The sequence below is a fragment of the Zea mays genome, chromosome 2, assembly GCF_902167145.1.
Source record: "Zea mays cultivar B73 chromosome 2, Zm-B73-REFERENCE-NAM-5.0, whole genome shotgun sequence".
In the NCBI taxonomy this organism is placed as follows: Eukaryota; Viridiplantae; Streptophyta; class Magnoliopsida; order Poales; family Poaceae; genus Zea; species Zea mays.
This window is the reverse complement of record NC_050097.1, coordinates 68,381,872-68,390,999: the sequence shown is the minus strand read 5'-3', so window position 1 is coordinate 68,390,999 and position 9,128 is coordinate 68,381,872.

The window sequence follows — 9,128 nt, the reverse complement described above, 5'->3', positions numbered from 1 at the left end:
ACTTCACCCTTAGTGATAGACTCTAACGCTAGCTCCTCCAAAACTAGTACATGTGAGCATTGTTTAAAATATCATGCTACTTGTTGCTTGACTAACAATGCAAGGAAGAATAGCTCACATATGAAGGTCACCCAAATACTAAAGAAGTGTTCTAGCAATGATGGGTTAAAGAAAGTTGAACCCAAACATAAGCCCTTGAGACACAACAATGGGAAAAAGGGGTTTGGCTACAACACATATAAGGTAAACCCTAGCATTGAGCACAAGTGGTGGAGATCCCCTAAGTTCATAGAAGGTACTACCTTGTATGATGCTCTAGGGAGAATCCACTCCTCCAAGGGTGAGACAACTCCAAGAAAGGAAAACTTGCATCCCACAAAGGACAAGTTAAAAAGGGTTGTCAAAATTTATGGATACAAGGCTCCAATCCCTATCTCACAATCTTATCTATGTGATTACATGTTATTCTGGGATCAAGGGAAACTAATTGTGAAATATGTTGGTGCCCACACCAAAAGAAAAGTAATGAAGAAGTGTGTGTGGGTACCAAAGGCACTGACTAACACTCAAGGACCCAATTCAATTTGGGTACCTAAAAGTATGGCCTGAATCTGTGGTTGTAGGTCTACTCCTCTGGTGGATCAAGTTGGATGCTTGATAGTGGATGTAAAAACCATATGACCGGGGAGAAGAACATGTTTCAATCCTTACATCTGACCCAAGAGTCACAAGAAATTGTGTTTGGGGATAGTGGTAAGGGAGAAGTGATTGGTATTGGTAACATTCCTATCTCAAGCAAACAATCACTTTCAAATGTTTTTGTTAGTAGATTCCTTGAGTTACAATCTGTTATCTATTTCACAATTGTGTGGAATGGGTTTCGATTGTCTATTTACCAACACTTGTGTGAAAATCCTTAGAAGGGAGGATTCCTCTATTGCCTTTATAGGTTGGTTGACTGACAAGCTCTATCTTGTTGATTTTAGAACAAGTGGAGTGTCATCCGACACCTGTTTAGTGGCAAAATCCGACAAGGGTTGGCTTTGGCATCGCCGGCTAGCCCACGTTGGCATGTGGAACTTGGCCAAACTTCAAAAGGATGGACATATTGTTGGACTAACAAATGTTATTTTTGATAAAGACAGGGTTTGTGGAGCATGTCAAGCAGGAAAGTAATATGGTGCTCCACACCATCCAAAGATTGTGGTCACCACCAAAAGGCCACTGGAACTTCTTCACATGGACCTCTTCGGTCTAGTGGCATACATAAGCATTGGTGGTAGTAAGTATGGTTTAGTTATTATTGATGATTTTTCTTGTTATACTTAGGTTTTCTTTTTGAGTGACAAAGGTGAAACTCAAGAAGTCCTGAAGAAGTTCATGAGGCGAGCGCAAAATGAATTTGAGTTCAAGATTAAGAAGGTGAGAAGTGATAATGGGACGGAATTCAAGAATACCAGTGTTGAAGAATCCTTGGGTGAGGAAGGAATCAAGCATGAGTTTTCGGTTTCGTACACTCCACAACAAAATGGTGTTGTGTATAGAAAGAACCGTACACTTATTGAAGCCGCAAGAACAATGTTAGACGAATATAAGACACTGGATAACTACTGTGTAGAGGCAGTCCACACCGCCTGCCATGCAATCAACCGTCTCTACCTTCACAAAATATACAAGAAGACATATTATAAACTTCTTACAGGTAACAAACCCAAGATTAATTATTTTAGTTTTTGGTTGTAAATGCTTTATTCTTAATAAGAAAGCCAAGAGCTCAAATTTTGCTCCTAAAGTGGACAAGGGCTTCTTGCTTGGTTATGCATCATACGCGCACGGATATCGCATTTTGAACAATTCCACTGGTCTTGCTGAAATAGTGGTAGACGTGATGTTTGATGAGACTAATGGCTTTCAAGGGCACGTTTCTAATGAGGTTGCAGTAAATGAAAGACCGCCTTATGAGGCCATCAAGAAGCTAGCAATTGGTGAAGTAAGACCGCTTGAGAAGGACGATGATGATGAAAGAGTTTGGGTAACCAATGGGGTCATTGTTGGGGGTACAAAGGTGGTAGATGATGAATCTTCCACTCAAGTAAACCCAACAAACTCAAGTCATCCAACACTTGAGGAACTTGTTCAACCACAAGAAATGCCAAGCATTATGGAAGATGAACAAGAAGCGGTAGAAGGTGAATTCCCTCTGGAAGAAGAGGAGGATGATGATAAAATACAAAGACATCCCCTGGTGCCTCATCCTTGAGTACACCAGGGCATTCAAAGAGATCATCTAGTGGACAACATCCTTGGTAGCATCAGGAGAGGGGTAATAGCTCGATCTCGATTAGCAAATTTTTTGTGAATTTTACTCGTTTGTTTCCTCTCTTGAACCACTTAGGGTAGAAGAAACACTAACTGATCTAGACTGGATTGTTGCTATGCAAGAAGAGCTAAACAACTTCACAATAAATGAAGTTTGGTCCTTAGTAGAAAGATCTAATTAAAACATAGTTGGAAGCAAATGGGTCTTTCGTAACAAGCAAGATGAAAATGGCATGGTAACAAGTAATAAAGCACGACTAGTTGCTCAAGGTTACACCCAACTTGAAGGACTTGACTTTGGGGAAACCTACACACCAGTAGCAAGGTTAGAATCCATTAGAATATTAATTGCCTATGCTACTAACCATGATTTCAAGTTATATCAAATGGATGTCAAGAGTGCGTTCCTAAGTGGGCCACTGCAAGAGTTGGTCTATGTGGAGCAACCACTGGGCTTTGAAGATCCAAAGAAGCCAAACCATGTCTACCTCCTACATAAAGCTCTCTATGGCCTTAACAAGCACCTAAAGCCTGGTATGAATGTCTTAAGGAATTCTTGCTGAAAATGGCTTTGAAATAGGAAAAGTAGACTCTACTTTATTTACTCACAAAGTTGATAATCAATTATTTGTGTGCCAAATATATGTCGATGACATTATATTTGGTAGTACTGATGAAAAGTTTTGTGAGGAATTTAGTAGGGTTATGACAAATAGGTTTGAGATGTCCATGATGGGTGAGCTAAAGTACTTCATGGGATTCCAAGTTAAGCAACTCACGGAAGGAACCTTCATATGCCAAACCAAGTATACGCAAAACATGCTAAAGAAGTTTGGTATGGAAAAGGCAAAGCACGCCAAGACCCCAATGGCTTCAAACGGGCATCTCCTAGACCTAAATGAAGAAGGTACATCAGTAGATCAAAAACTTTATAGATCCATGATAGGTTCTATACTGTATTTATGTGCATCTAGACCAGACATTATGCTTAGTTTGTGCATGTTTGCTCGATTTCAAGCTAACCCGAAAGAGTGCCACTTAGTGGCTGTTAAGAGAATCTTAAGATATTTAGTTCACACCCAAAACCTAGGACTTTGGTATCCAAAAGGATCCTTTTTTCATTTATTTGGCTACTCTGACTCAGATTATGCTGGTTGCAAAGTAGATCAAAAAAGTTCCTCGGGGACTTGCCAATTCCTTCGGCGGTTCCTGATGTCATGGAGTTCAAAGAAACAAAATTGTGTTGCACTTTCCACTGCCGAAGCTGAATACATAGCTGCTGGTGCATGTTGTGCCCAATTGCTATGGATGAAGCAAACCTTGAGGGACTTTGGTTGTGAGTTTAATAAAATTCCATTACTTTGCGATAATGAGAGTGCAATTAAACTAGCCAACAATCCCGTGCAACACTCCAGAACCAAACATATCGATATTAGACACCATTTTTGAGGGACCATGAAGCAAAAGGAGATATCGAATTATGCCATGTTAACACAGAAAATCAACTAGCCAATATCTTCACAAAACCCCACGATGAGACTAGATTTTGTTTTCTTAGGAGTGAACTAAACATTTTGGATTCTTGTAACTTATCTTGAAAGTTGGCACACAAATTGGTTGAATTACTTGAATGATTGTATGAATTTTAAAACTTTCAAAAATTATATTTTTCTATCATATATGTGTATATTGGGTTGAGAATGACAATATATTAGCCATATAAAAATTCTCAACTCTTTAAAAGTTCAACTAGTGAAGACCAGCTGAACTTTCTCAGCTCAACTAGTCTTTTCTAGTTTCTCCCTGGTGTAGACCGGTTGAACCGGTGTCATAGGGCGGTTGAACCTGTCCAGTCCGGTCCAATCGAATAGTCAAACGGTCAAACTGACCGTTCTGACCTGTTAACTGTGCTGTCACTAACACCTGTCATGTCAGTCTGTGCTAACACGTTAGGTCTGGCATGTACCAGTTGAACCGGTGGTAGGGCGGTTGAACCGTTGTGTGGGGGACCGATTGAACTGGTGTTGTAGACCGGTTGAACTGGTTTTGTACAGTACGGTTCGGGTCTATTTAACCGCGCCCCCTTCCCTTCTCTTCTCTTCACCTCACAGTTTCTACTGCCTTGCCTCTCCGTTTGTGCGCAGAAAACTTCCCTCTTCACATATTTCAAATCTAGATCCTCGCAAATCCATCCATTCATACTTGTCCAAACTTTGAGGAATCGTTCCTCAAGGGTTCCTCCTCCACCTTCCAAAGTTTTGTGCAAGTTCTTTAGGCGATCTCCAAATCGAGGTATATCCTTGTTTTTTACCTTTTTTTCCCAGATCTACAGTTCTAGCCGTATTTTTGTAAATCTATTCGAGGTGTATGCTAAGCTATACATTTTGAACACTTCACTTCAAAAGTTTAGTATTGTTCTTCACATTTGCTGTGGTAGAGTGTGTTGGGTGTTCATGGACCGTTGAACCGTTCGTATGAATAGTTGAACTGCCCGTTCCACACACACTCTCCTAGCACTTGTTTTCTGCTTCCTTGCGCGAAACCATCTCATTTTATCCATTCCTTTCTTAAAGATGGCTCGACGTAGGAATCCCTCGGTAGTGGAGTTCAGCAGTGACTTGGATGAGATTCTAGTGGAATCTCCCATTCCTTCTCCTCTGCCTCGTCGTTCCCTCTCCAAGAGGGGCCGAGGCTCAGGAAAGGTTAAGGGGGAGAGGTCCTCCATGCCCTCTCAGCCCCCTCGTGGGGGGAGGCAAAATGTGGCCTCCTCTCACTCTCACCGCCATAGCTCCTCACTAGGGAACTTTCCCTGTCAAGATGAAACGGAGCTCTAGACGATGATGTTGAGCCCCCTCCATTCGACACTCCTTTCATCGAGGGTCTTAGCATGCATCAGGCCACAGTGTCCTGGGGCCCCCTGTCACACCCGGTTTTGAAGGTAAACCGAATGCGAACCATGTACTTGCCAGGATTAGAACTCACGTACACAATGATTACATAATTGGACATCATCACACAATGCTTGAATTAAATAGCGGAAAGGTACTTAGTTACATCAAGATGTCTGATACATACACAGAGTCTATTACATAAACATAGTGTTTAACATTAACATCAAAGTGCGGAGTAACGAAACGTACACTACAACAAATGTGACCTTCTATGACATTCCCATTACGTCATAAATAAGGGTTTTTTCGTTATAGTCTTTATTGTTGTGACGACTCTGTGACGAAAATACCATCGTCACAGAAGGTGCGTGTTAAAAGACCTTTTATGACGAAAGGCAAAAATATGTCATAAATGTAGTGACGAAAAATGTAATCGTCATAAAATTTATGACGCTCTAAATCATCATAAACGAGACCCAAAAACGTCATAGAGTGTAGCATTGTACCATTGCCACGTGGCAGCTTTGTGACGGATATATTCGTCATAAATGTGCTGACATGGCAGCTGACGTGACAGTAAAATTATGACGATTAATTTCGTTATAAGTAGGATGAGGTGGCAGATGACATGGCAGCTGACTTGACAAACAAATTATGACGAATATTTTCATCATAAAGCGTGGTGATGTGGCACCTAACATGATGGGTTTATTACATTTTTAGTTCATTAATTAAATTATATTCAAATCAAACACGTGTATACAATTTCATTAAACAACATGAGTGTACATAACTTTTTCTACATCCGATACATATATAATTGTAGCATAAAACATCCAAAACAAGTATTGAAGATCAAACATTTTTAAATATCCTATAACTTAAATCTAAAAGTAAGTAGAATGGGTTCAACGGCCACAAGTTGCAGTTGAGCACAACATTCCGAAACTTGAAAGGTGCATGCATCATCCCAACATGAAGCTCCACTCCTCCATTTAGTTTAATTGTTGGAGACCTGACGCTCCAACTGCATAGAGAGAACAAAGAACATATGAGTCCTATGCATGGAAAAGAAGAGAACAAATCATCATCACATTATAAATATATAATGGCCAAAATTAGGAAAGGGCAAGAAGCAAGACTGAGAGAGATGTGGTTGGGAGACTGAGAGAGTGACTAATTGTTCAAAGAAATCACAGTATGGTCCAAACCGAAAACAAAAAGGGCAACAAGATGAATCAAGATGCAATATTTGCAGGAATTTTTTGGTTTCACTGCAGGAGAAGAGCATAGCCTTGTCATGGGAATAGGACAATCCAGAGCTTTGTTTGGGGCTACTGAAGTAAATTGTCGATGCCAATAGAGGCAGATTAGCTCGGAAAAGACCCATATAAGCTGATTTTGCAGAGTAGCTACCATTCGAAGATAAGCTGAAAATATGTCTATCCTCAGTGTTAGGCTGCAGCACAAAATTTGAGAGAATATTCTGCACATAATGCAGCTTAGACTATAAAAGTTAGGAAATCATTCAAGGAAATTTTCTAGAGTCAGTTTACAGAATGGATTAATTATGATAATATTATGATACAATAATGATGCCAAACTTAGCAGAGGAAAAATGTGGTTCAGCAAAAAATAGTGTATTCACTTTGAGTTGAAACTATAAATTAAGAAAGAAGTCAATTCAAGACTCAGAAAATTTCAAAGAAAACTTCGTATGTGATTATTGGATTGCCAACAGTAGGGCTGCTATCTGCTAGCTCTTGTGGTCAGGCGTTGGGAGTGCTTTTGGGTGGTCTCGGCTACTACAACGTCATGCATGCCTCTAAATCAGGCTGTGAACAGATGTAGTGTGTGAAGAGATGAGAACAGAAGTAGTGTGAGTACTACATCCTACTAATGTATCTTTAAGACAGAAACATATAATCTGCAATGCCACCAGTAAGTAATTCAGCTAAATATGTACCATTTAAGTAGCAGTTCACCTACTTCGCATGCACAAGTATCACTGAACAAGAAACACCAAGCTAGGAGCCCTAAGCAAAAGACATTTGTTGAATTAAACTTTAATGTATCTTCCAAACACCACCAATCACATGAGTCAGCCTAAAGAATCAATATAGGTACACACATACCTTCACAAAAGCAGTCTGGGTAGGCTGTTTGTATTAGCAGCGATGTACCAAAAGATCACTGAAGTCCTGAAGGAGGGGAAAACAGGGATGGGAAAGTGGACATTAGAAACCAAGCCAATACATGTTCACATGGCCAGTCATAGATAAAGTACAAGTAACAAAATCAAATAGAATGAACTACATCAGGAGGGAAAAACAGGGATGGGAAGGTGGATATTAGAAACCAAGCCAGTACATGTTCACATGGCCAGTCATAGATAAAGTATAGGTAACAAAATCAAACAGGATGAACTACATCGAGGCGGTGATCACAAATTTAGTTTGGCTAACTTCATTCAGCAGTAAAAAACAATGAACTATCCAGGCACTGCAAGGAAATATTATCTAATTCCTTACAATGTGTGCGATGTTGACAGGACCAAACAACTATATGAATTATGTTTACTATGCATATTTTGTGCACTAACACGGATATATTTTCTGCGCTTTCTTTTGAAGACACCATCAGGCTAGTCCAATAGAATGCACAACTAAGAAATCAAACTCGCATGCTCTCAGCTGTTCTTGACCAGAGGACATGCAACCACATGTAAGTGCGAGACGACACTGTTTTTTTACCGCAAAATTTTAATTGTTCAATCTGTCAATCGCTGGTTATATTATCAATTTCAACTGTGAAGATACTTCATCTTAGTATTACCTTTGCAGGAGAGCTTCCAAACTAAGTCAAGGAAACTACCGAGGCTGCTGCGCTCAAGGCACAAAAGGCTATGAAGAAATCTGAAGAACAATCAATGATGACTGATTCTCTTCACGGATCTATATGTCCTACATATCCTTATTTTGGGGAGACAAAATCCCGCTGCGTTGAGAACATAACTATACTAATCGATGCATGCACCATGAACCACAGGGTAGGCTATTGTTATTCCATTTTTTTGCTGTGTAGATGGCGATGTATGGGAAACTCTGTGAGGAGAGGCAGAAGGCTCATTCAAATGTTTAATCAGCACCCACTACTGTGGAAGAAGGTTTGTTCCAATATTTATTTCTCTTTGTAACTGCGGCACTCGCATAGTGAACTCTTGGTCTTTCATTTATCTATTGATGATAACTTTTGTGTGTTATTCTTCATGCTGATTTGGTACAAGACTGTTTGTACAAAATGACATATTCAACTGCTCGATGCAATTAGGAGTACAGTCTACAGCAGCCTGCAGCTCTAGTCATAATCAACAACACTGTGGATGCACAAAGGATTGAAGCCAGGATGTGTGCACCCGATGATTTTTGCAAGAACTCGAAGCAATTAGGAATCATGGGTAGGTCCGGGTTCAGAGAGCTTAGAATTTGGGGTGCTTGGCTTCGAAAAGGAAGAACAGGGAGAGAAGGGAGCAGTCATACCTGGTGGGTAATAGTCTCCGGCGATGAGGTGGAGAAGCGAGGCAGCGTTCGCCCGGCCGTCGTTGGTGGTACTGGTGAAGACCCGACCGCGGCGGTGGCAGTTGTTGGGTCAGTCGTTGCATGGAGAGAGATAGCGAGTGAGGTAAAGGAAAGGACTCTTGGATTGAGCCCTCATAAGATTTGGGCAGCTGCGACCGGCGACTGAGGACCCGGAGGGGGGGGGGCAACTTCGCTTTGCGCATTGTGTGAGGCGGTGATAATCGCCTCGCCGAGGACCAACAAATCTAGATCCGATCGCCGTGGCTCTCCTCGGAGCGGTGGCAGAGGCATCAACAAGAGCCGATGGAGGATCCGAGAGGGAGGGGGACAGGACGCGGCG